The sequence below is a fragment of the Lissotriton helveticus genome, chromosome 4_1 (assembly GCF_964261635.1).
Source record: "Lissotriton helveticus chromosome 4_1, aLisHel1.1, whole genome shotgun sequence".
Taxonomy (NCBI): Eukaryota; Metazoa; Chordata; class Amphibia; order Caudata; family Salamandridae; genus Lissotriton; species Lissotriton helveticus.
This window is the reverse complement of record NC_136063.1, coordinates 1,692,379,714-1,692,403,241: the sequence shown is the minus strand read 5'-3', so window position 1 is coordinate 1,692,403,241 and position 23,528 is coordinate 1,692,379,714. Positions and strand designations below refer to the sequence as shown.

The window sequence follows — 23,528 nt, the reverse complement described above, 5'->3', positions numbered from 1 at the left end:
CTCGGACTTTACGGGCAATTTTTATATTGGAGTTAGCTTAGTCACAATAAGGGGGTGAGCAAGGCAAGCACACAAGAGCATCTCCTCCCTGGTGGTCTAGAGGCTAGGATTCGGCGCTTTCACCGCCGCGGCCCGGGTTTGATTCCCGGTCAGGGAAGATACCTCTAAAGCATAGATTTGAGTGTTTTGTCCCAGTAGCTTTTTCAAACGAAGGTCCTTAAAAAGGTACCCCTACCCATGAACGAAAGAGCAGGAAAGGGACTGGGTCCCCTGTGCCCCAGGTTGTTTTGCTCCCATTGCCCTCAGCCACCTTTATGCGCACACACTCCTCCACCCAGTCTGGTGCTCTATGTGTGTGTAAAGTGCAGTACCAGCTCACCAGAAAGGTAAATTGCTGGAAACCCCTGCTGTGATGCATACATCTACTTTGGAGCACTCTTCTCCCTTGCACTCTTGAATCGCTTAAGAGCAATGTATTCTTCCAGCAAGCTGAATAACGAGACAGGGTTGAGAAAGTGTTCCAGCTGTCTGTGCGCCATCAGCAGCCACTAGGTGTCCCTCTTGTGTTTTCCCGTGGATCCCGATTGTACAGGAATTCATCGGTTCAGTAGCAAGGGGGAGAGGATGGCCTGTGCTTGGAAGTGACAGACAGTCAGGTGGCATTATGAGGATTTTTTCAATTTCTTATTCATATGTGCTGTAGAGAAAAATAAGCTTTCAGCCCCCATGAGCTTTGTCATTTGGAAAGCAGTGTATGAACTTTTGCTGCATGGCACTGGGCTCCCTGGTGGTCTAGTGGTTAGGATTCGGCGCTCTCACCGCCGCTGCCCGGGTTCGATTCCCGGTCAGGGAAAAGTCCTTCTTCTTCCCTTCTAAACTTTTCCTTCCTGTAGGTCGCGGGCTTCTCAAAATGAAGTTGCTTTCTGACTCACAGTTTGCCTAGCATCACGCAGTATAGCTCCAAATATCATTTTCGCAAGGTCCCTTTATAGCTGCTTTCCACAGCGGGAGGAAAGTCACTTGTGTAAGGCTCTTGAGCAAGTGAGACCCTGTATTCCAAAGTGCAATTCCTTTTGTAGGCTTCTGACCACATGGCGTGCGGCAGGAAGTCTCCTTTGACAGGCCTGCAGTTTTTTTTCCAAATGGCATCCTGGACCCATTGCAACCCACCTTTTTGCTAAAATGGAAGTCTGGATCTGGGTAAGAAAAAACTGAGCTGCACGTACGGAAAAAAGCAGAGGCCAGCCACAGGGAGGGTGTGGCCAGGGCTGTCTGATTTGCATACTGACCTGTGGCATCTTGGGAATGTATAGGCTTTGGAGCTTAACGGGTGCTGCAGGGGTCTGCCTGGCTGGAGAGATGCCTGTCTGGTACACCCCTCAGGACAGACGGTGCCTTCCGTTCGAACATGGAGGGTGAGGGACATGGGTCACCCTCTTATACAGGGGTGTGGCTGTGGGCAGGATGGGTTGTGGGGGACCCGTCAGGGCATTGCCCGTTTGGAAGCCCGTTCAGGAGGCGAGAGGAGGCGGGGGCAGGGAACTCTCCTCAATTTCCCCCCAGAGGTTTGGGGAAAAGCCTTTGCACGTTTGAGCCAGCCGGGCCTGCATCAGCAGATCCTGCTCCTCTGGCAAGGGAGAGCTTGTAGGTGAAATCAAAAAAGGGGAGAAATCTGCAAGAGCCGGGTTAAAAAATTCCAGGGGCAGACCCATGTTCCCCAGGAAGCAAGTACTTCCTCCTGCTCCCTTCAGTGGGAAAAGATATAGGAGGTGTATTTCACTAAGCAGGGGATCTGCGTAGATGGCACTGCATTGCTTTGGGAAGCATCCATGCTGGTAGCAGAATAGCAGCAGACCCCACAGCTGAGACTTGAATGGGGACTGTTGGAGAGGGGCAGTGGAAGGGCGCAGGAAAATGCTTTTCAAAAGCATCTGCACTTTCTTACAAAGCAGCTGAAAACCCATACCAGGAATGGGGCTCGAACCCATGCAGACAAACGTCCATTGGATCTTAAGTCCAACGCCTTAACCACTCGGCCACCCTGGTGAGACCCAAGGCCCAGCTTTACTCAACTCCCTTTTTCTGCTGGCTGCTGCAGCACCGGCTGTCCAGCAAGAGCTGTTTGCGGAGTTAAAAGGCTTTTGCAGGAGGCTAAAGGTAAATGCTTATGACAAACACACTGTGTGACACCTAACTTTCTCCCACTCGGACTTTACGGGCAATTTTTATATTGGAGTTAGCTTAGTCACAATAAGGGGGTGAGCAAGGCAAGCACACAAGAGCATCTCCTCCCTGGTGGTCTAGTGGCTAGGATTCGGCGCTTTCACCGCCGCGGCCCGGGTTCGATTCCCGGTCAGGGAAGATACCTCTAAAGCATAGATTTGAGTGTTTTGTCCCAGTAGCTTTTTTTAAACGAAGGTCCTTAAAAAGGTACCCCTACCCATGAACGAAAGAGGAGGAAAGGGACTGGGTCCCCTGTGCCCCAGGTTGTTTTGCTCCCATTGCCCTCAGCCACCTTTATGCGCACGCACTCCTCCACCCAGTCTGGTGCTCTATGTGTGTGTAAAGTGCAGTACCAGCTCACCAGAAAGGTAAATTGCTGGAAACCCGTGCTGTGATGCATACATCTACTTTGGAGCACTCTTCTCCCTTGCACTCTTGAATCGCTTAAGAGCAATGTATTCTTCCAGCAAGCTGAATAACGAGACAGGGTTGAGAAAGTGTTCCAGCTGTCTGTGCGCCATCAGCAGCCACTAGGTGTCCCTCTTGTGTTTTCCCGTGGATCCCGATTGTACAGGAATTCATCGGTTCAGTAGCAAGGGGGAGAGGATGGCCTGTGCTTGGAAGTGACAGACAGTCGGGTGGCATTATGAGGATTTTTTCAATTTCTGATTCATATGTGCTGTAGAGAAAAATAAGCTTTCAGCCCCCATGAGCTTTGTCATTCGGAAAGCAGTGTATGAACTTTTGCTGCATGGCACTGGGCTCCCTGGTGGTCTAGTGGTTAGGATTCGGCGCTCTCACCGCCGCGGCCCGGGTTCGATTCCCGGTCAGGGAAAAGTCCTTCTTCTTCCCTTCAAAACTTTTCCTTCCCGTAGGTCGCGGGCTTCTCAAAATGAAGTTGCTTTCTGACTCACAGTTTGCCTAGCATCACGCAGTATAGCTCCAAATATCATTTTCGCAAGGTCCCTTTATAGCTGCTTTCCACAGCGGGAGGAAAGTCACTTGTGTAAGGCTCTTGAGCAAGTGAGACCCTGTATTCCAAAGTGCAATTCCTTTTGTAGGCTTCTGACCACATGGCGTGCGGCAGGAAGTCTCCTTTGACAGGCCTGCAGGCTTTGTTTCCAAATGGCATCCTGGACCCATTGCAACCCACCTTTTTGCTAAAATGGAAGTCTGGATCTGGGTAAGAAAAAACTGAGCTGCACGTACGGAAAAAAGCAGAGGCCAGCCACAGGGAGGGTGTGGCCAGGGCAGTCTGATTTGCATACTGACCTGTGGCATCTTGGGAATGTATAGGCTTTGGAGCTTAACGGGTGCTGCAGGGGTCTGCCTGGCTGGAGAGATGCCTGTCTGGTACACCCCTCAGGACAGACGGTGCCTTCCGTTCGAACATGGAGGGTGAGGGACATGGGTCACCCTCTTATACAGGGGTGTGGCTGTGGGCAGGACGGGTTGTGGGGGACCCGTCAGGGCATTGCCCGTTTGGAAGCCCGTTCGGAAGGCGAGAGGAGGGAACTCTCCTCAATTTTCCCCCAGAGGTTTGGGGAAAAGCCTTTGCACGTTTGAGCCAGCCGGGCCTGCATCAGCAGATCCTGCTCCTCTGGCAAGGGAGAGCTTGTAGGTGAAATCAAAAAAGGGGAGAAATCTGCAAGAGCCGGGTTAAAAAATTCCAGGGGCAGACCCATGTTCCCCAGGAAGCAAGTACTTCCTCCTGCTCCCTTCAGTGGGAAAAGATATAGGAGGTGTATTTCTCTAAGCAGGGGATCTGCGTAGATGGCACTGCATTGCTTTGGGAAGCATCCATGCTGGTAGCAGAATAGCAGCAGACCCCACAGCTGAGACTTGAATGGGGACTGTTGGAGAGGGGCAGTGGAAGGGCGCAGGAAAATGCTTTTCAAAAGCATCTGCACTTTCTTACAAAGCAGCTGAAAACCCATACCAGGAATTGGGCTCGAACCCATGCGGACAAACGTCCATTGGATCTTAAGTCCAACGCCTTAACCACTCGGCCACCCTGGTGAGACCCAAGGCCCAGCTTTACTCAACTCCCTTTTTCTGCTGGCTGCTGCAGCACCGGCTGTCCAGCAAGAGCTGTTTGCGGAATTAAAAGGCTTTTGCAGGAGGCTGAAGGTAATTGCTTATGACAAACACACTGTGTGACACCTAACTTTCTCCCACTCGGACTTTACGGGCAATTTTTATATTGGAGTTAGCTTAGTCACAATAAGGGGGTGAGCAAGGCAAGCACACAAGAGCATCTCCTCCCTGGTGGTCTAGTGGCTAGGGTTCGGCGCTTTCACCGCCGCGGCCCGGGTTCGATTCCCGGTCAGGGAAGATACCTCTAAAGCATAGATTTGAGTGTTTTGTCCCAGTAGCTTTTTTTAAACGAAGGTCCTTAAAAAGGTACCCCTACCCATGAACGAAAGAGGAGGAAAGGGACTGGGTCCCCTGTGCCCCAGGTTGTTTTGCTCCCATTGCCCTCAGCCACCTTTATGCGCACGCACTCCTCCACCCAGTCTGGTGCTCTATGTGTGTGTAAAGTGCAGTACCAGCTCACCAGAAAGGTAAATTGCTGGAAACCCGTGCTGTGATGCATACATCTACTTTGGAGCACTCTTCTCCCTTGCACTCTTGAATCGCTTAAGAGCAATGTATTCTTCCAGCAAGCTGAATAACGAGACAGGGTTGAGAAAGTGTTCCAGCTGTCTGTGCGCCATCAGCAGCCACTAGGTGTCCCTCTTGTGTTTTCCCGTGGATCCCGATTGTACAGGAATTCATCGGTTCAGTAGCAAGGGGGAGAGGATGGCCTGTGCTTGGAAGTGACAGACAGTCGGGTGGCATTATGAGGATTTTTTCAATTTCTGATTCATATGTGCTGTAGAGAAAAATAAGCTTTCAGCCCCCATGAGCTTTGTCATTCGGAAAGCAGTGTATGAACTTTTGCTGCATGGCACTGGGCTCCCTGGTGGTCTAGTGGTTAGGATTCGGCGCTCTCACCGCCGCGGCCCGGGTTCGATTCCCGGTCAGGGAAAAGTCCTTCTTCTGCCCTTGAAAACTTTTCCTTCCCGTAGGTTGCGGGCTTCTCAAAATGAAGTTGCTTTCTGACTCACAGTTTGCCTAGCATCACGCAGTATAGCTCCAAATATCATTTTCGCAAGGTCCCTTTATAGCTGCTTTCCACAGCGGGAGGAAAGTCACTTGTTCAAGGCTCTTGAGCAAGTGAGACCCTGTATTCCAAAGTGCAATTCCTTTTGTAGGCTTCTGACCACATGGCGTGCGGCAGGAAGTCTCCTTTGACAGGCCTGCAGGCTTTGTTTCCAAATGGCATCCTGGACCCATTGCAACCCACCTTTTTGCTAAAATGGAAGTCTGGATCTGGGTAAGAAAAAACTGAGCTGCACGTACGGAAAAAAGCAGAGGCCAGCCACAGGGAGGGTGTGGCCAGGGCAGTCTGATTTGCATACTGACCTGTGGCATCTTGGGAATGTATAGGCTTTGGAGCTTAACGGGTGCTGCAGGGGTCTGCCTGGCTGGAGAGATGCCTGTCTGGTACACCCCTCAGGACAGACGGTGCCTTCCGTTCGAACATGGAGGGTGAGGGACATGGGTCACCCTCTTATACAGGGGTGTGGCTGTGGGCAGGACGGGTTGTGGGGGACCCGTCAGGGCATTGCCCGTTTGGAAGCCCGTTCGGAAGGCGAGAGGAGGGAACTCTCCTCAATTTTCCCCCAGAGGTTTGGGGAAAAGCCTTTGCACGTTTGAGCCAGCCGGGCCTGCATCAGCAGATCCTGCTCCTCTGGCAAGGGAGAGCTTGTAGGTGAAATCAAAAAAGGGGAGAAATCTGCAAGAGCCGGGTTAAAAAATTCCAGGGGCAGACCCATGTTCCCCAGGAAGCAAGTACTTCCTCCTGCTCCCTTCAGTGGGAAAAGATATAGGAGGTGTATTTCTCTAAGCAGGGGATCTGCGTAGATGGCACTGCATTGCTTTGGGAAGCATCCATGCTGGTAGCAGAATAGCAGCAGACCCCACAGCTGAGACTTGAATGGGGACTGTTGGAGAGGGGCAGTGGAAGGGCGCAGGAAAATGCTTTTCAAAAGCATCTGCACTTTCTTACAAAGCAGCTGAAAACCCATACCAGGAATTGGGCTCGAACCCATGCGGACAAACGTCCATTGGATCTTAAGTCCAACGCCTTAACCACTCGGCCACCCTGGTGAGACCCAAGGCCCAGCTTTACTCAACTCCCTTTTTCTGCTGGCTGCTGCAGCACCGGCTGTCCAGCAAGAGCTGTTTGCGGAATTAAAAGGCTTTTGCAGGAGGCTGAAGGTAATTGCTTATGACAAACACACTGTGTGACACCTAACTTTCTCCCACTCGGACTTTACGGGCAATTTTTATATTGGAGTTAGCTTAGTCACAATAAGGGGGTGAGCAAGGCAAGCACACAAGAGCATCTCCTCCCTGGTGGTCTAGTGGCTAGGATTCGGCGCTTTCACCGCCGCGGCCCGGGTTCGATTCCCGGTCAGGGAAGATACCTCTAAAGCATAGATTTGAGTGTTTTGTCCCAGTAGCTTTTTTTAAACGAAGGTCCTTAAAAAGGTACCCCTACCCATGAACGAAAGAGGAGGAAAGGGACTGGGTCCCCTGTGCCCCAGGTTGTTTTGCTCCCATTGCCCTCAGCCACCTTTATGCGCACGCACTCCTCCACCCAGTCTGGTGCTCTATGTGTGTGTAAAGTGCAGTACCAGCTCACCAGAAAGGTAAATTGCTGGAAACCCCTGCTGTGATGCATACATCTACTTTGGAGCACTCTTCTCCCTTGCACTCTTGAATCGCTTAAGAGCAATGTATTCTTCCAGCAAGCTGAATAACGAGACAGGGTTGAGAAAGTGTTCCAGCTGTCTGTGCGCCATCAGCAGCCACTAGGTGTCCCTCTTGTGTTTTCCCGTGGATCCCGATTGTACAGGAATTCATCGGTTCAGTAGCAAGGGGGAGAGGATGGCCTGTGCTTGGAAGTGACAGACAGTCGGGTGGCATTATGAGGATTTTTTCAATTTCTGATTCATATGTGCTGTAGTGAAAAATAAGCTTTCAGCCCCCATGAGCTTTGTCATTCGGAAAGCAGTGTATGAACTTTTGCTGCATGGCACTGGGCTCCCTGGTGGTCTAGTGGTTAGGATTCGGCGCTCTCACTGCCGCGACCCGGGTTCGATTCCCGGTCAGGGAAAAGTCCTTCTTCTGCCCTTGAAAACTTTTCCTTCCCGTAGGTCGCGGGCTTCTCAAAATGAAGTTGCTTTCTGACTCACAGTTTGCCTAGCATCACGCAGTATAGCTCCAAATATCATTTTCGCAAGGTCCCTTTATAGCTGCTTTCCACAGCGGGAGGAAAGTCACTTGTTCAAGGCTCTTGAGCAAGTGAGACCCTGTATTCCAAAGTGCAATTCCTTTTGTAGGCTTCTGACCACATGGCGTGCGGCAGGAAGTCTCCTTTGACAGGCCTGCAGGCTTTGTTTCCAAATGGCATCCTGGACCCATTGCAACCCACCTTTTTGCTAAAATGGAAGTCTGGATCTGGGTAAGAAAAAACTGAGCTGCACGTACGGAAAAAAGCAGAGGCCAGCCACAGGGAGGGTGTGGCCAGGGCAGTCTGATTTGCATACTGACCTGTGGCATCTTGGGAATGTATAGGCTTTGGAGCTTAACGGGTGCTGCAGGGGTCTGCCTGGCTGGAGAGATGCCTGTCTGGTACACCCCTCAGGACAGACGGTGCCTTCCGTTCGAACATGGAGGGTGAGGGACATGGGTCACCCTCTTATACAGGGGTGTGGCTGTGGGCAGGACGGGTTGTGGGGGACCCGTCAGGGCATTGCCCGTTTGGAAGCCCGTTCGGAAGGCGAGAGGAGGCGGGGGCAGGGAACTCTCCTCAATTTTCCCCCAGAGGTTTGGGGAAAAGCCTTTACACGTTTGAGCCAGCCAGGCCTGCATCAGCAGATCCTGCTCCTCTGGCAAGGGAGAGCTTGTAGGTGAAATCAAAAAAGGGGAGAAATCTGCAAGAGCCGGGTTAAAAAATTCCAGGGGCAGACCCATGTTCCCCAGGAAGCAAGTACTTCCTCCTGCTCCCTTCAGTGGGAAAAGATATAGGAGGTGTATTTCTCTAAGCAGGGGATCTGCGTAGATGGCACTGCATTGCTTTGGGAAGCATCCATGCTGGTAGCAGAATAGCAGCAGACCCCACAGCTGAGACTTGAATGGGGACTGTTGGAGAGGGGCAGTGGAAGGGCGCAGGAAAATGCTTTTCAAAAGCATCTGCACTTTCTTACAAAGCAGCTGAAAACCCATACCAGGAATGGGGCTCGAACCCATGCGGACAAACGTCCATTGGATCTTAAGTCCAACGCATTAACCACTCGGCCACCCTGGTGAGACCCAAGGCCCAGCTTTACTCAACTCCCTTTTTCTGCTGGCTGCTGCAGCACCGGCTGTCCAGCAAGAGCTGTTTGCGGAGTTAAAAGGCTTTTGCAGGAGGCTAAAGGTAAATGCTTATGACAAACACACTGTGTGACACCTAACTTTCTCCCACTCGGACTTTACGGGCAATTTTTATATTGGAGTTAGCTTAGTCACAATAAGGGGGTGAGCAAGGCAAGCACACAAGAGCATCTCCTCCCTGGTGGTCTAGAGGCTAGGATTCGGCGCTTTCACCGCCGCGGCCCGGGTTCGATTCCTGGTCAGGGAAGATACCTCTAAAGCATAGATTTGAGTGTTTTGTCCCAGTAGCTTTTTTAAACGAAGGTCCTTAAAAAGGTACCCCTACCCATGAACGAAAGAGCAGGAAAGGGACTGGGTCCCCTGTGCCCCAGGTTGTTTTGCTCCCATTGCCCTCAGCCACCTTTATGCGCACGCACTCCTCCACCCAGTCTGGTGCTCTATGTGTGTGTAAAGTGCAGTACCAGCTCACCAGAAAGGTAAATTGCTGGAAACCCCTGCTGTGATGCATACATCTACTTTGGAGCACTCTTCTCCCTTGCACTCTTGAATTGCTTAAGAGCAATGTATTCTTCCAGCAAGCTGAATAACGAGACAGGGTTGAGAAAGTGTTCCAGCTGTCTGTGCGCCATCAGCAGCCACTAGGTGTCCCTCTTGTGTTTTCCCGTGGATCCCGATTGTACAGGAATTCATCGGTTCAGTAGCAAGGGGGAGAGGATGGCCTGTGCTTGGAAGTGACAGACAGTCAGGTGGCATTATGAGGATTTTTTCAATTTCTGATTCATATGTGCTGTAGAGAAAAATAAGCTTTCAGCCCCCATGAGCTTTGTCATTCGGAAAGCAGTGTATGAACTTTTGCTGCATGGCCCTGGGCTCCCTGGTGGTCTAGTGGTTAGGATTCGGCGCTCTCACTGCCGCTGCCCGGGTTCGATTCCCGGTCAGGGAAAAGTCCTTCTTCTTCCCTTCTAAACTTTTCCTTCCCGTAGGTCGCGGGCTTCTCAAAATGAAGTTGCTTTCTGACTCACAGTTTGCCTAGCATCACGCAGTATAGCTCCAAATATCATTTTCGCAAGGTCCCTTTATAGCTGCTTTCCACAGCGGGAGGAAAGTCACTTGTGTAAGGCTCTTGAGCAAGTGAGACCCTGTATTCCAAAGTGCAATTCCTTTTGTAGGCTTCTGACCACATGGCGTGCGGCAGGAAGTCTCCTTTGACAGGCCTGCAGTTTTTTTTCCAAATGGCATCCTGGACCCATTGCAACCCACCTTTTTGCTAAAATGGAAGTCTGGATCTGGGTAAGAAAAAACTGAGCTGCACGTACGGAAAAAAGCAGAGGCCAGCCACAGGGAGGGTGTGGCCAGGGCTGTCTGATTTGCATACTGACCTGTGGCATCTTGGGAATGTATAGGCTTTGGAGCTTAACGGGTGCTGCAGGGGTCTGCCTGGCTGGAGAGATGCCTGTCTGGTACACCCCTCAGGACAGACGGTGCCTTCCGTTCGAACATGGAGGGTGAGGGACATGGGTCACCCTCTTATACAGGGGTGTGGCTGTGGGCAGGATGGGTTGTGGGGGACCCGTCAGGGCATTGCCCGTTTGGAAGCCCGTTCAGGAGGCGAGAGGAGGCGGGGGCAGGGAACTCTCCTCAATTTTCCCCCAGAGGTTTGGGGAAAAGCCTTTGCACGTTTGAGCCAGCCGGGCCTGCATCAGCAGATCCTGCTCCTCTGGCAAGGGAGAGCTTGTAGGTGAAATCAAAAAAGGGGAGAAATCTGCAAGAGCCGGGTTAAAAAATTCCAGGGGCAGACCCATGTTCCCCAGGAAGCAAGTACTTCCTCCTGCTCCCTTCAGTGGGAAAAGATATAGGAGGTGTATTTCTCTAAGCAGGGGATCTGCGTAGATGGCACTGCATTGCTTTGGGAAGCATCCATGCTGGTAGCAGAATAGCAGCAGACCCCACAGCTGAGACTTGAATGGGGACTGTTGGAGAGGGGCAGTGGAAGGGCGCAGGAAAATGCTTTTCAAAAGCATCTGCACTTTCTTACAAAGCAGCTGAAAACCCATACCAGGAATGGGGCTCGAACCCATGCAGACAAACGTCCATTGGATCTTAAGTCCAACGCCTTAACCACTCGGCCACCCTGGTGAGACCCAAGGCCCAGCTTTACTCAACTCCCTTTTTCTGCTGGCTGCTGCAGCACCGGCTGTCCAGCAAGAGCTGTTTGCGGAGTTAAAAGGCTTTTGCAGGAGGCTAAAGGTAAATGCTTATGACAAACACACTGTGTGACACCTAACTTTCTCCCACTCGGACTTTACGGGCAATTTTTATATTGGAGTTAGCTTAGTCACAATAAGGGGGTGAGCAAGGCAAGCACACAAGAGCATCTCCTCCCTGGTGGTCTAGTGGCTAGGATTCGGCGCTTTCACCGCCACGGCCCGGGTTCGATTCCCGGTCAGGGAAGATACCTCTAAAGCATAGATTTGAGTGTTTTGTCCCAGTAGCTTTTTTTAAACGAAGGTCCTTAAAAAGGTACCCCTACCCATGAACGAAAGAGGAGGAAAGGGACTGGGTCCCCTGTGCCCCAGGTTGTTTTGCTCCCATTGCCCTCAGCCACCTTTATGCGCACGCACTCCTCCACCCAGTCTGGTGCTCTATGTGTGTGTAAAGTGCAGTACCAGCTCACCAGAAAGGTAAATTGCTGGAAACCCCTGCTGTGATGCATACATCTACTTTGGAGCACTCTTCTCCCTTGCACTCTTGAATCGCTTAAGAGCAATGTATTCTTCCAGCAAGCTGAATAACGAGACAGGGTTGAGAAAGTGTTCCAGCTGTCTGTGCGCCATCAGCAGCCACTAGGTGTCCCTCTTGTGTTTTCCCGTGGATCCCGATTGTACAGGAATTCATCGGTTCAGTAGCAAGGGGGAGAGGATGGCCTGTGCTTGGAAGTGACAGACAGTCGGGTGGCATTCTGAGGATTTTTTCAATTTCTGATTCATATGTGCTGTAGAGAAAAATAAGCTTTCAGCCCCCATGAGCTTTGTCATTCGGAAAGCAGTGTATGAACTTTTGCTGCATGGCACTGGGCTCCCTGGTGGTCTAGTGGTTAGGATTCGGCGCTCTCACCGCCGCGGCCCGGGTTCGATTCCCGGTCAGGGAAAAGTCCTTCTTCTTCCCTTCAAAACTTTTCCTTCCCGTAGGTCGCGGGCTTCTCAAAATGAAGTTGCTTTCTGACTCACAGTTTGCCTAGCATCACGCAGTATAGCTCCAAATATCATTTTCGCAAGGTCCCTTTATAGCTGCTTTCCACAGCGGGAGGAAAGTCACTTGTGTAAGGCTCTTGAGCAAGTGAGACCCTGTATTCCAAAGTGCAATTCCTTTTGTAGGCTTCTGACCACATGGCGTGCGGCAGGAAGTCTCCTTTGACAGGCCTGCAGTTTTTTTTCCAAATGGCATCCTGGACCCATTGCAACCCACCTTTTTGCTAAAATGGAAGTCTGGATCTGGGTAAGAAAAAACTGAGCTGCATGTACGGAAAAAAGCAGAGGCCAGCCACAGGGAGGGTGTGGCCAGGGCTGTCTGATTTGCATACTGACCTGTGGCATCTTGGGAATGTATAGGCTTTGGAGCTTAACGGGTGCTGCAGGGGTCTGCCTGGCTGGAGAGATGCCTGTCTGGTACACCCCTCAGGACAGACGGTGCCTTCCGTTCGAACATGGAGGGTGAGGGACATGGGTCACCCTCTTATACAGGGGTGTGGCTGTGGGCAGGACGGGTTGTGGGGGACCCGTCAGGGCATTGCCCGTTTGGAAGCCCGTTCGGAAGGCGAGAGGAGGCGGGGGCAGGGAACTCTCCTCAATTTTCCCCCAGAGGTTTGGGGAAAAGCCTTTGCACGTTTGAGCCAGCCGGGCCTGCATCAGCAGATCCTGCTCCTCTGGCAAGGGAGAGCTTGTAGGTGAAATCAAAAAAGGGGAGAAATCTGCAAGAGCCGGGTTAAAAAATTCCAGGGGCAGACCCATGTTCCCCAGGAAGCAAGTACTTCCTCCTGCTCCCTTCAGTGGGAAAAGATATAGGAGGTGTATTTCTCTAAGCAGGGGATCTGCGTAGATGGCACTGCATTGCTTTGGGAAGCATCCATGCTGGTAGCAGAATAGCAGCAGACCCCACCGCTGAGACTTGAATGGGGACTGTTGGAGAGGGGCAGTGGAAGGGCGCAGGAAAATGCTTTTCAAAAGCATCTGCACTTTCTTACAAAGCAGCTGAAAACCCATACCAGGAATGGGGCTCGAACCCATGCGGACAAACGTCCATTGGATCTTAAGTCCAACGCCTTAACCACTCGGCCACCCTGGTGAGACCCAAGGCCCAGCTTTACTCAACTCCCTTTTTCTGCTGGCTGCTGCAGCAACGGCTGTCCAGCAAGAGCTGTTTGCGGAGTTAAAAGGCTTTTGCAGGAGGCTAAAGGTAAATGCTTATGACAAACACACTGTGTGACACCTAACTTTCTCCCACTCGGACTTTACGGGCAATTTTTATATTAGAGTTAGCTTAGTCACAATAAGGGGGTGAGCAAGGCAAGCACACAAGAACATCTCCTCCCTGGTGGTCTAGTGGCTAGGATTCGGTGCTTTCACCGCCGCGGCCTGGGTTCGATTCCCGGTCAGGGAAGATACCTCTAAAGCATAGATTTGAGTGTTTTGTCCCAGTAGCTTTTTTTAAACGAAGGTCCTTAAAAAGGTACCCCTACCCATGAATGAAAGAGGAGGAAAGGGACTGGGTCCCCTGTGCCCCAGGTTGTTTTGCTCCCATTGCCCTAAGCCACCTTTATGCGCACGCACTCCTCCACCCAGTCTGGTGCTCTATGTGTGTGTAAAGTGCAGTACCAGCTCACCAGAAAGGTAAATTGCTGGAAACCCCTGCTGTGATGCATACATCTACTTTGGAGCACTCTTCTCCCTTGCACTCTTGAATCGCTTAAGAGCAATGTATTCTTCCAGCAAGCTGAATAACGAGACAGGGTTGAGAAAGTGTTCCAGCTGTCTGTGCGCCATCAGCAGCCACTAGGTGTCCCTCTTGTGTTTTCCCGTGGATCCCGATTGTACAGGAATTCATCGGTTCAGTAGCAAGGGGGAGAGGATGGCCTGTGCTTGGAAGTGACAGACAGTCGGGTGGCATTATGAGGATTTTTTCAATTTCTGATTCATATGTGCTGTAGAGAAAAATAAGCTTTCAGCCCCCATGAGCTTTGTCATTCGGAAAGCAGTGTATGAACTTTTGCTGCATGGCACTGGGCTCCCTGGTGGTCTAGTGGTTAGGATTCGGCGCTCTCACCGCCGCAGCCCGGGTTCGATTCCCGGTCAGGGAAAAGTCCTTCTTCTTCCCGTCAAAACTTTTCCTTCCCGTAGGTCGCGGGCTTCTCAAAATGAAGTTGCTTTCTGACTCACAGTTTCCCTAGCATCACGCAGTATAGCTCCAAATATCATTTTCGCAAGGTCCCTTTATAGCTGCTTTCCACAGCGGGAGGAAAGTCACTTGTGTAAGGCTCTTGAGCAAGTGAGACCCTGTATTCCAAAGTGCAATTCCTTTTGTAGGCTTCTGACCACATGGCGTGCGGCAGGAAGTCTCCTTTGACAGGCCTGCAGTTTTTTTTCCAAATGGCATCCTGGACCCATTGCAACCCACCTTTTTGCTAAAATGGAAGTCTGGATCTGGGTAAGAAAAAACTGAGCTGCACGTACGGAAAAAAGCAGAGGCCAGCCACAGGGAGGGTGTGGCCAGGGCTGTCTGATTTGCATACTGACCTGTGGCATCTTGGGAATGTATAGGCTTTGGAGCTTAACGGGTGCTGCAGGGGTCTGCCTGGCTGGAGAGATGCCTGTCTGGTACACCCCTCAGGACAGACGGTGCCTTCCGTTCGAACATGGAGGGTGAGGGACATGGGTCACCCTCTTATACAGGGGTGTGGCTGTGGGCAGGATGGGTTGTGGGGGACCCGTCAGGGCATTGCCCGTTTGGAAGCCCGTTCAGGAGGCGGGGGCAGGGAACTCTCCTCAATTTTCCCCCAGAGGTTTGGGGAAAAGCCTTTGCACGTTTGAGCCAGCCGGGCCTGCATCAGCAGATCCTGCTCCTCTGGCAAGGGAGAGCTTGTAGGTGAAATCAAAAAAGGGGAGAAATCTGCAAGAGCCGGGTTAAAAAATTCCAGGGGCAGACCCATGTTCCCCAGGAAGCAAGTACTTCCTCCTGCTCCCTTCAGTGGGAAAAGATATAGGAGGTGTATTTCTCTAAGCAGGGGATCTGCGTAGATGGCACTGCATTGCTTTGGGAAGCATCCATGCTGGTAGCAGAATAGCAGCAGACCCCACAGCTGAGACTTGAATGGGGACTGTTGGAGAGGGGCAGTGGAAGGGCGCAGGAAAATGCTTTTCAAAAGCATCTGCACTTTCTTACAAAGCAGCTGAAAACCCATACCAGGAATGGGGCTCGAACCCATGCAGACAAACGTCCATTGGATCTTAAGTCCAACGCCTTAACCACTCGGCCACCCTGGTGAGACCCAAGGCCCAGCTTTACTCAACTCCCTTTTTCTGCTGGCTGCTGCAGCACCGGCTGTCCAGCAAGAGCTGTTTGCGGAGTTAAAAGGCTTTTGCAGGAGGCTAAAGGTAAATGCTTATGACAAACACACTGTGTGACACCTAACTTTCTCCCACTCGGACTTTACGGGCAATTTTTATATTGGAGTTAGCTTAGTCACAATAAGGGGGTGAGCAAGGCAAGCACACAAGAGCATCTCCTCCCTGGTGGTCTAGTGGCTAGGATTCGGCGCTTTCACCGCCACGGCCCGGGTTCGATTCCCGGTCAGGGAAGATACCTCTAAAGCATAGATTTGAGTGTTTTGTCCCAGTAGCTTTTTTTAAATGAAGGTCCTTAAAAAGGTACCCCTACCCATGAACGAAAGAGGAGGAAAGGGACTGGGTCCCCTGTGCCCCAGGTTGTTTTGCTCCCATTGCCCTCAGCCACCTTTATGCGCACGCACTCCTCCACCCAGTCTGGTGCTCTATGTGTGTGTAAAGTGCAGTACCAGCTCACCAGAAAGGTAAATTGCTGGAAACCCCTGCTGTGATGCATACATCTACTTTGGAGCACTCTTCTCCCTTGCACTCTTGAATCGCTTAAGAGCAATGTATTCTTCCAGCAAGCTGAATAACGAGACAGGGTTGAGAAAGTGTTCCAGCTGTCTGTGCGCCATCAGCAGCCACTAGGTGTCCCTCTTGTGTTTTCCCGTGGATCCCGATTGTACAGGAATTCATCGGTTCAGTAGCAAGGGGGAGAGGATGGCCTGTGCTTGGAAGTGACAGACAGTCGGGTGGCATTATGAGGATTTTTTCAATTTCTGATTCATATGTGCTGTAGAGAAAAATAAGCTTTCAGCCCCCATGAGCTTTGTCATTCGGAAAGCAGTGTATGAACTTTTGCTGCATGGCACTGGGCTCCCTGGTGGTCTAGTGGTTAGGATTCGGCGCTCTCACCGCCGCGGCCCGGGTTCGATTCCCGGTCAGGGAAAAGTCCTTCTTCTTCCCTTCAAAACTTTTCCTTCCCGTAGGTCGCGGGCTTCTCAAAATGAAGTTGCTTTCTGACTCACAGTTTGCCTAGCATCACGCAGTATAGCTCCAAATATCATTTTCGCAAGGTCCCTTTATAGCTGCTTTCCACAGCGGGAGGAAAGTCACTTGTGTAAGGCTCTTGAGCAAGTGAGACCCTGTATTCCAAAGTGCAATTCCTTTTGTAGGCTTCTGACCACATGGCGTGCGGCAGGAAGTCTCCTTTGACAGGCCTGCAGTTTTTTTTCCAAATGGCATCCTGGACCCATTGCAACCCACCTTTTTGCTAAAATGGAAGTCTGGATCTGGGTAAGAAAAAACTGAGCTGCACGTACGGAAAAAAGCAGAGGCCAGCCACAGGGAGGGTGTGGCCAGGGCTGTCTGATTTGCATACTGACCTGTGGCATCTTGGGAATGTATAGGCTTTGGAGCTTAACGGGTGCTGCAGGGGTCTGCCTGGCTGGAGAGATGCCTGTCTGGTACACCCCTCAGGACAGACGGTGCCTTCCGTTCGAACATGGAGGGTGAGGGACATGGGTCACCCTCTTATACAGGGGTGTGGCTGTGGGCAGGATGGGTTGTGGGGGACCCGTCAGGGCATTGCCCGTTTGGAAGCCCGTTCAGGAGGCGAGAGGAGGCGGGGGCAGGGAACTCTCCTCAATTTTCCCCCAGAGGTTTGGGGAAAAGCCTTTGCACGTTTGAGCCAGCCGGGCCTGCATCAGCAGATCCTGCTCCTCTGGCAAGGGAGAGCTTGTAGGTGAAATCAAAAAAGGGGAGAAATCTGCAAGAGCCGGGTTAAAAAATTCCAGGGGCAGACCCATGTTCCCCAGGAAGCAAGTACTTCCTCCTGCTCCCTTCAGTGGGAAAAGATATAGGAGGTGTATTTCTCTAAGCAGGGGATCTGCGTAGATGGCACTGCATTGCTTTGGGAAGCATCCATGCTGGTAGCAGAATAGCAGCAGACCCCACAGCTGAGACTTGAATGGGGACTGTTGGAGAGGGGCAGTGGAAGGGCGCAGGAAAATGCTTTTCAAAAGCATCTGCACTTTCTTACAAAGCAGCTGAAAACCCATACCAGGAATGGGGCTCGAACCCATGCAGACAAACGTCCATTGGATCTTAAGTCCAACGCCTTAACCACTCGGCCACCCTGGTGAGACCCAAGGCCCAGCTTTACTCAACTCCCTTTTTCTGCTGGCTGCTGCAGCACCGGCTGTCCAGCAAGAGCTGTTTGCGGAGTTAAAAGGCTTTTGCAGGAGGCTAAAGGTAAATGCTTATGACAAACACACTGTGTGACACCTAACTTTCTCCCACTCGGACTTTACGGGCAATTTTTATATTGGAGTTAGCTTAGTCACAATAAGGGGGTGAGCAAGGCATGCACACAAGAGCATCTCCTCCCTGGTGGTCTAGTGGCTAGGATTCGGCGCTTTCACCGCCACGGCCCGGGTTCGATTCCCGGTCAGGGAAGATACCTCTAAAGCATAGATTTGAGTGTTTTGTCCCAGTAGCTTTTTTTAAACGAAGGTCCTTAAAAAGGTACCCCTACCCATGAACGAAAGAGGAGGAAAGGGACTGGGTCCCCTGTGCCCCAGGTTGTTTTGCTCCCATTGCCCTCAGCCACCTTTATGCGCACGCACTCCTCCACCCAGTCTGGTGCTCTATGTGTGTGTAAAGTGCAGTACCAGCTCACCAGAAAGGTAAATTGCTGGAAACCCCTGCTGTGATGCATACATCTACTTTGGAGCACTCTTCTCCCTTGCACTCTTGAATCGCTTAAGAGCAATGTATTCTTCCAGCAAGCTGAATAACGAGACAGGGTTGAGAAAGTGTTCCAGCTGTCTGTGCGCCATCAGCAGCCACTAGGTGTCCCTCTTGTGTTTTCCCGTGGATCCCGATTGTACAGGAATTCATCGGTTCAGTAGCAAGGGGGAGAGGATGGCCTGTGCTTGGAAGTGACAGACAGTCGGGTGGCATTATGAGGATTTTTTCAATTTCTGATTCATATGTGCTGTAGAGAAAAATAAGCTTTCAGCCCCCATGAGCTTTGTCATTCGGAAAGCAGTGTATGAACTTTTGCTGCATGGCACTGGGCTCCCTGGTGGTCTAGTGGTTAGGATTCGGCGCTCTCACCGCCGCGGCCCGGGTTCGATTCCCGGTCAGGGAAAAGTCCTTCTTCTTCCCTTCAAAACTTTTCCTTCCCGTAGGTCGCGGGCTTCTCAAAATGAAGTTGCTTTCTGACTCACAGTTTGCCTAGCATCACGCAGTATAGCTCCAAATATCATTTTCGCAAGGTCCCTTTATAGCTGCTTTCCACAGCGGGAGGAAAGTCACTTGTGTAAGGCTCTTGAGCAAGTGAGACCCTGTATTCCAAAGTGCAATTCCTTTTGTAGGCTTCTGACCACATGGCGTGCGGCAGGAAGTCTCCTTTGACAGGCCTGCAGTTTTTTTTGCAAATGGCATCCTGGACCCATTGCAACCCACCTTTTTGCTAAAATGGAAGTCTGGATCTGGGTAAGAAAAAACTGAGCTGCACGTACGGAAAAAAGCAGAGGCCAGCCACAGGGAGGGTGTGGCCAGGGCTGTCTGATTTGCATACTGACCTGTGGCATCTTGGGAATGTATAGGCTTTGGAGCTTAACGGGTGCTGCAGGGGTCTGCCTGGCTGGAGAGATGCCTGTCTGGTACACCCCTCAGGACAGACGGTGCCTTCCGTTCGAACATGGAGGGTGAGGGACATGGGTCACCCTCTTATACAGGGGTGTGGCTGTGGGCAGGATGGGTTGTGGGGGACCCGTCAGGGCATTGCCCGTTTGGAAGCCCGTTCAGGAGGCGGGGGCAGGGAACTCTCCTCAATTTTCCCCCAGAGGTTTGGGGAAAAGCCTTTGCACGTTTGAGCCAGCCGGGCCTGCATCAGCAGATCCTGCTCCTCTGGCAAGGGAGAGCTTGTAGGTGAAATCAAAAAAGGGGAGAAATCTGCAAGAGCCGGGTTAAAAAATTCCAGGGGCAGACCCATGTTCCCCAGGAAGCAAGTACTTCCTCCTGCTCCCTTCAGTGGGAAAAGATATAGGAGGTGTATTTCTCTAAGCAGGGGATCTGCGTAGATGGCACTGCATTGCTTTGGGAAGCATCCATGCTGGTAGCAGAATAGCAGCAGACCCCACAGCTGAGACTTGAATGGGGACTGTTGGAGAGGGGCAGTGGAAGGGCGCAGGAAAATGCTTTTCAAAAGCATCTGCACTTTCTTACAAAGCAGCTGAAAACCCATACCAGGAATGGGGCTCGAACCCATGCAGACAAACGTCCATTGGATCTTAAGTCCAACGCCTTAACCACTCGGCCACCCTGGTGAGACCCAAGGCCCAGCTTTACTCAACTCCCTTTTTCTGCTGGCTGCTGCAGCACCGGCTGTCCAGCAAGAGCTGTTTGCGGAGTTAAAAGGCTTTTGCAGGAGGCTAAAGGTAAATGCTTATGACAAACACACTGTGTGACACCTAACTTTCTCCCACTCGGACTTTACGGGCAATTTTTATATTGGAGTTAGCTTAGTCACAATAAGGGGGTGAGCAAGGCAAGCACACAAGAGCATCTCCTCCCTGGTGGTCTAGTGGCTAGGATTCGGCGCTTTCACCGCCACGGCCCGGGTTCGATTCCCGGTCAGGGAAGATACCTCTAAAGCATAGATTTGAGTGTTTTGTCCCAGTAGCTTTTTTTAAATGAAGGTCCTTAAAAAGGTACCCCTACCCATGAACGAAAGAGGAGGAAAGGGACTGGGTCCCCTGTGCCCCAGGTTGTTTTGCTCCCATTGCCCTCAGCCACCTTTATGCGCACGCACTCCTCCACCCAGTCTGGTGCTCTATGTGTGTGTAAAGTGCAGTACCAGCTCACCAGAAAGGTAAATTGCTGGAAACCCCTGCTGTGATGCATACATCTACTTTGGAGCACTCTTCTCCCTTGCACTCTTGAATCGCTTAAGAGCAATGTATTCTTCCAGCAAGCTGAATAACGAGACAGGGTTGAGAAAGTGTTCCAGCTGTCTGTGCGCCATCAGCAGCCACTAGGTGTCCCTCTTGTGTTTTCCCGTGGATCCCGATTGTACAGGAATTCATCGGTTCAGTAGCAAGGGGGAGAGGATGGCCTGTGCTTGGAAGTGACAGACAGTCGGGTGGCATTATGAGGATTTTTTCAATTTCTGATTCATATGTGCTGTAGAGAAAAATAAGCTTTCAGCCCCCATGAGCTTTGTCATTCGGAAAGCAGTGTATGAACTTTTGCTGCATGGCACTGGGCTCCCTGGTGGTCTAGTGGTTAGGATTCGGCGCTCTCACCGCCGCGGCCCGGGTTCGATTCCCGGTCAGGGAAAAGTCCTTCTTCTTCCCTTCAAAACTTTTCCTTCCCGTAGGTCGCGGGCTTCTCAAAATGAAGTTGCTTTCTGACTCACAGTTTGCCTAGCATCACGCAGTATAGCTCCAAATATCATTTTCGCAAGGTCCCTTTATAGCTGCTTTCCACAGCGGGAGGAAAGTCACTTGTGTAAGGCTCTTGAGCAAGTGAGACCCTGTATTCCAAAGTGCAATTCCTTTTGTAGGCTTCTGACCACATGGCGTGCGGCAGGAAGTCTCCTTTGACAGGCCTGCAGTTTTTTTTCCAAATGGCATCCTGGACCCATTGCAACCCACCTTTTTGCTAAAATGGAAGTCTGGATCTGGGTAAGAAAAAACTGAGCTGCACGTACGGAAAAAAGCAGAGGCCAGCCACAGGGAGGGTGTGGCCAGGGCTGTCTGATTTGCATACTGACCTGTGGCATCTTGGGAATGTATAGGCTTTGGAGCTTAACGGGTGCTGCAGGGGTCTGCCTGGCTGGAGAGATGCCTGTCTGGTACACCCCTCAGGACAGACGGTGCCTTCCGTTCGAACATGGAGGGTGAGGGACATGGGTCACCCTCTTATACAGGGGTGTGGCTGTGGGCAGGATGGGTTGTGGGGGACCCGTCAGGGCATTGCCCGTTTGGAAGCCCGTTCAGGAGGCGAGAGGAGGCGGGGGCAGGGAACTCTCCTCAATTTTCCCCCAGAGGTTTGGGGAAAAGCCTTTGCACGTTTGAGCCAGCCGGGCCTGCATCAGCAGATCCTGCTCCTCTGGCAAGGGAGAGCTTGTAGGTGAAATCAAAAAAGGGGAGAAATCTGCAAGAGCCGGGTTAAAAAATTCCAGGGGCAGACCCATGTTCCCCAGGAAGCAAGTACTTCCTCCTGCTCCCTTCAGTGGGAAAAGATATAGGAGGTGTATTTCTCTAAGCAGGGGATCTGCGTAGATGGCACTGCATTGCTTTGGGAAGCATCCATGCTGGTAGCAGAATAGCAGCAGACCCCACAGCTGAGACTTGAATGGGGACTGTTGGAGAGGGGCAGTGGAAGGGCGCAGGAAAATGCTTTTCAAAAGCATCTGCACTTTCTTACAAAGCAGCTGAAAACCCATACCAGGAATGGGGCTCGAACCCATGCAGACAAACGTCCATTGGATCTTAAGTCCAACGCCTTAACCACTCGGCCACCCTGGTGAGACCCAAGGCCCAGCTTTACTCAACTCCCTTTTTCTGCTGGCTGCTGCAGCACCGGCTGTCCAGCAAGAGCTGTTTGCGGAGTTAAAAGGCTTTTGCAGGAGGCTAAAGGTAAATGCTTATGACAAACACACTGTGTGACACCTAACTTTCTCCCACTCGGACTTTACGGGCAATTTTTATATTGGAGTTAGCTTAGTCACAATAAGGGGGTGAGCAAGGCATGCACACAAGAGCATCTCCTCCCTGGTGGTCTAGTGGCTAGGATTCGGCACTTTCACCGCCACGGCCCGGGTTCGATTCCCGGTCAGGGAAGATACCTCTAAAGCATAGATTTGAGTGTTTTGTCCCAGTAGCTTTTTTTAAACGAAGGTCCTTAAAAAGGTACCCCTACCCATGAACGAAAGAGGAGGAAAGGGACTGGGTCCCCTGTGCCCCAGGTTGTTTTGCTCCCATTGCCCTCAGCCACCTTTATGCGCACGCACTCCTCCACCCAGTCTGGTGCTCTATGTGTGTGTAAAGTGCAGTACCAGCTCACCAGAAAGGTAAATTGCTGGAAACCCCTGCTGTGATGCATACATCTACTTTGGAGCACTCTTCTCCCTTGCACTCTTGAATCGCTTAAGAGCAATGTATTCTTCCAGCAAGCTGAATAACGAGACAGGGTTGAGAAAGTGTTCCAGCTGTCTGTGCGCCATCAGCAGCCACTAGGTGTCCCTCTTGTGTTTTCCCGTGGATCCCGATTGTACAGGAATTCATCGGTTCAGTAGCAAGGGGGAGAGGATGGCCTGTGCTTGGAAGTGACAGACAGTCGGGTGGCATTATGAGGATTTTTTCAATTTCTGATTCATATGTGCTGTAGAGAAAAATAAGCTTTCAGCCCCCATGAGCTTTGTCATTCGGAAAGCAGTGTATGAACTTTTGCTGCATGGCACTGGGCTCCCTGGTGGTCTAGTGGTTAGGATTCGGCGCTCTCACCGCCGCGGCCCGGGTTCGATTCCCGGTCAGGGAAAAGTCCTTCTTCTTCCCTTCAAAACTTTTCCTTCCCGTAGGTCGCGGGCTTCTCAAAATGAAGTTGCTTTCTGACTCACAGTTTGCCTAGCATCACGCAGTATAGCTCCAAATATCATTTTCGCAAGGTCCCTTTATAGCTGCTTTCCACAGCGGGAGGAAAGTCACTTGTGTAAGGCTCTTGAGCAAGTGAGACCCTGTATTCCAAAGTGCAATTCCTTTTGTAGGCTTCTGACCACATGGCGTGCGGCAGGAAGTCTCCTTTGACAGGCCTGCAGTTTTTTTTGCAAATGGCATCCTGGACCCATTGCAACCCACCTTTTTGCTAAAATGGAAGTCTGGATCTGGGTAAGAAAAAACTGAGCTGCACGTACGGAAAAAAGCAGAGGCCAGCCACAGGGAGGGTGTGGCCAGGGCTGTCTGATTTGCATACTGACCTGTGGCATCTTGGGAATGTATAGGCTTTGGAGCTTAACGGGTGCTGCAGGGGTCTGCCTGGCTGGAGAGATGCCTGTCTGGTACACCCCTCAGGACAGACGGTGCCTTCCGTTCGAACATGGAGGGTGAGGGACATGGGTCACCCTCTTATACAGGGGTGTGGCTGTGGGCAGGATGGGTTGTGGGGGACCCGTCAGGGCATTGCCCGTTTGGAAGCCCGTTCAGG

The 23,528-nt window shown here is 51.5% G+C and overlaps 32 non-coding genes across 32 annotated transcripts; 22 read left to right on the top strand and 10 right to left on the bottom strand.

Annotated features, from left to right (window-relative positions):
- The first annotated feature begins 85 nt into the window (after positions 1-85).
- Positions 86-157, top strand: TRNAE-UUC (transfer RNA glutamic acid (anticodon UUC)). Its single transcript has one exon. It is a non-coding gene; the product is annotated as a tRNA-Glu (tRNA).
- A 624-nt stretch (positions 158-781) lies between these two features.
- On the top strand, positions 782-853 carry TRNAE-CUC (transfer RNA glutamic acid (anticodon CUC)). Its single transcript has one exon. It is a non-coding gene; the product is annotated as a tRNA-Glu (tRNA).
- Positions 854-1,963: 1,110 nt separating this feature from the next.
- Positions 1,964-2,046, bottom strand: TRNAL-UAA (transfer RNA leucine (anticodon UAA)). Its single transcript has one exon. It is a non-coding gene; the product is annotated as a tRNA-Leu (tRNA).
- A 243-nt stretch (positions 2,047-2,289) lies between these two features.
- Positions 2,290-2,361, top strand: TRNAE-UUC (transfer RNA glutamic acid (anticodon UUC)). The gene has a single exon. It is a non-coding gene; the product is annotated as a tRNA-Glu (tRNA).
- A 625-nt stretch (positions 2,362-2,986) lies between these two features.
- Positions 2,987-3,058, top strand: TRNAE-CUC (transfer RNA glutamic acid (anticodon CUC)). The gene has a single exon. It is a non-coding gene; the product is annotated as a tRNA-Glu (tRNA).
- A 1,101-nt stretch (positions 3,059-4,159) lies between these two features.
- Positions 4,160-4,242, bottom strand: TRNAL-UAA (transfer RNA leucine (anticodon UAA)). Its single transcript has one exon. It is a non-coding gene; the product is annotated as a tRNA-Leu (tRNA).
- A 243-nt stretch (positions 4,243-4,485) lies between these two features.
- Positions 4,486-4,557, top strand: TRNAE-UUC (transfer RNA glutamic acid (anticodon UUC)). The gene has a single exon. It is a non-coding gene; the product is annotated as a tRNA-Glu (tRNA).
- A 625-nt stretch (positions 4,558-5,182) lies between these two features.
- Positions 5,183-5,254, top strand: TRNAE-CUC (transfer RNA glutamic acid (anticodon CUC)). The gene has a single exon. It is a non-coding gene; the product is annotated as a tRNA-Glu (tRNA).
- Positions 5,255-6,355: 1,101 nt separating this feature from the next.
- TRNAL-UAA (transfer RNA leucine (anticodon UAA)) lies at positions 6,356-6,438 on the bottom strand. The gene has a single exon. It is a non-coding gene; the product is annotated as a tRNA-Leu (tRNA).
- A 243-nt stretch (positions 6,439-6,681) lies between these two features.
- TRNAE-UUC (transfer RNA glutamic acid (anticodon UUC)) lies at positions 6,682-6,753 on the top strand. The gene has a single exon. It is a non-coding gene; the product is annotated as a tRNA-Glu (tRNA).
- A 625-nt stretch (positions 6,754-7,378) lies between these two features.
- TRNAE-CUC (transfer RNA glutamic acid (anticodon CUC)) lies at positions 7,379-7,450 on the top strand. The gene has a single exon. It is a non-coding gene; the product is annotated as a tRNA-Glu (tRNA).
- Positions 7,451-8,561: 1,111 nt separating this feature from the next.
- On the bottom strand, positions 8,562-8,644 carry TRNAL-UAA (transfer RNA leucine (anticodon UAA)). The gene has a single exon. It is a non-coding gene; the product is annotated as a tRNA-Leu (tRNA).
- A 243-nt stretch (positions 8,645-8,887) lies between these two features.
- Positions 8,888-8,959, top strand: TRNAE-UUC (transfer RNA glutamic acid (anticodon UUC)). Its single transcript has one exon. It is a non-coding gene; the product is annotated as a tRNA-Glu (tRNA).
- A 624-nt stretch (positions 8,960-9,583) lies between these two features.
- On the top strand, positions 9,584-9,655 carry TRNAE-CUC (transfer RNA glutamic acid (anticodon CUC)). The gene has a single exon. It is a non-coding gene; the product is annotated as a tRNA-Glu (tRNA).
- Positions 9,656-10,765: 1,110 nt separating this feature from the next.
- On the bottom strand, positions 10,766-10,848 carry TRNAL-UAA (transfer RNA leucine (anticodon UAA)). Its single transcript has one exon. It is a non-coding gene; the product is annotated as a tRNA-Leu (tRNA).
- Positions 10,849-11,091: 243 nt separating this feature from the next.
- TRNAE-UUC (transfer RNA glutamic acid (anticodon UUC)) lies at positions 11,092-11,163 on the top strand. Its single transcript has one exon. It is a non-coding gene; the product is annotated as a tRNA-Glu (tRNA).
- A 625-nt stretch (positions 11,164-11,788) lies between these two features.
- On the top strand, positions 11,789-11,860 carry TRNAE-CUC (transfer RNA glutamic acid (anticodon CUC)). Its single transcript has one exon. It is a non-coding gene; the product is annotated as a tRNA-Glu (tRNA).
- A 1,110-nt stretch (positions 11,861-12,970) lies between these two features.
- TRNAL-UAA (transfer RNA leucine (anticodon UAA)) lies at positions 12,971-13,053 on the bottom strand. The gene has a single exon. It is a non-coding gene; the product is annotated as a tRNA-Leu (tRNA).
- A 243-nt stretch (positions 13,054-13,296) lies between these two features.
- On the top strand, positions 13,297-13,368 carry TRNAE-UUC (transfer RNA glutamic acid (anticodon UUC)). Its single transcript has one exon. It is a non-coding gene; the product is annotated as a tRNA-Glu (tRNA).
- A 625-nt stretch (positions 13,369-13,993) lies between these two features.
- On the top strand, positions 13,994-14,065 carry TRNAE-CUC (transfer RNA glutamic acid (anticodon CUC)). The gene has a single exon. It is a non-coding gene; the product is annotated as a tRNA-Glu (tRNA).
- A 1,100-nt stretch (positions 14,066-15,165) lies between these two features.
- On the bottom strand, positions 15,166-15,248 carry TRNAL-UAA (transfer RNA leucine (anticodon UAA)). The gene has a single exon. It is a non-coding gene; the product is annotated as a tRNA-Leu (tRNA).
- Positions 15,249-15,491: 243 nt separating this feature from the next.
- TRNAE-UUC (transfer RNA glutamic acid (anticodon UUC)) lies at positions 15,492-15,563 on the top strand. Its single transcript has one exon. It is a non-coding gene; the product is annotated as a tRNA-Glu (tRNA).
- Positions 15,564-16,188: 625 nt separating this feature from the next.
- On the top strand, positions 16,189-16,260 carry TRNAE-CUC (transfer RNA glutamic acid (anticodon CUC)). The gene has a single exon. It is a non-coding gene; the product is annotated as a tRNA-Glu (tRNA).
- A 1,110-nt stretch (positions 16,261-17,370) lies between these two features.
- TRNAL-UAA (transfer RNA leucine (anticodon UAA)) lies at positions 17,371-17,453 on the bottom strand. The gene has a single exon. It is a non-coding gene; the product is annotated as a tRNA-Leu (tRNA).
- Positions 17,454-17,696: 243 nt separating this feature from the next.
- TRNAE-UUC (transfer RNA glutamic acid (anticodon UUC)) lies at positions 17,697-17,768 on the top strand. Its single transcript has one exon. It is a non-coding gene; the product is annotated as a tRNA-Glu (tRNA).
- A 625-nt stretch (positions 17,769-18,393) lies between these two features.
- Positions 18,394-18,465, top strand: TRNAE-CUC (transfer RNA glutamic acid (anticodon CUC)). Its single transcript has one exon. It is a non-coding gene; the product is annotated as a tRNA-Glu (tRNA).
- Positions 18,466-19,565: 1,100 nt separating this feature from the next.
- Positions 19,566-19,648, bottom strand: TRNAL-UAA (transfer RNA leucine (anticodon UAA)). The gene has a single exon. It is a non-coding gene; the product is annotated as a tRNA-Leu (tRNA).
- A 243-nt stretch (positions 19,649-19,891) lies between these two features.
- Positions 19,892-19,963, top strand: TRNAE-UUC (transfer RNA glutamic acid (anticodon UUC)). The gene has a single exon. It is a non-coding gene; the product is annotated as a tRNA-Glu (tRNA).
- A 625-nt stretch (positions 19,964-20,588) lies between these two features.
- Positions 20,589-20,660, top strand: TRNAE-CUC (transfer RNA glutamic acid (anticodon CUC)). The gene has a single exon. It is a non-coding gene; the product is annotated as a tRNA-Glu (tRNA).
- A 1,110-nt stretch (positions 20,661-21,770) lies between these two features.
- TRNAL-UAA (transfer RNA leucine (anticodon UAA)) lies at positions 21,771-21,853 on the bottom strand. Its single transcript has one exon. It is a non-coding gene; the product is annotated as a tRNA-Leu (tRNA).
- Positions 21,854-22,096: 243 nt separating this feature from the next.
- Positions 22,097-22,168, top strand: TRNAE-UUC (transfer RNA glutamic acid (anticodon UUC)). The gene has a single exon. It is a non-coding gene; the product is annotated as a tRNA-Glu (tRNA).
- Positions 22,169-22,793: 625 nt separating this feature from the next.
- On the top strand, positions 22,794-22,865 carry TRNAE-CUC (transfer RNA glutamic acid (anticodon CUC)). The gene has a single exon. It is a non-coding gene; the product is annotated as a tRNA-Glu (tRNA).
- Positions 22,866-23,528: the final 663 nt, after the last annotated feature.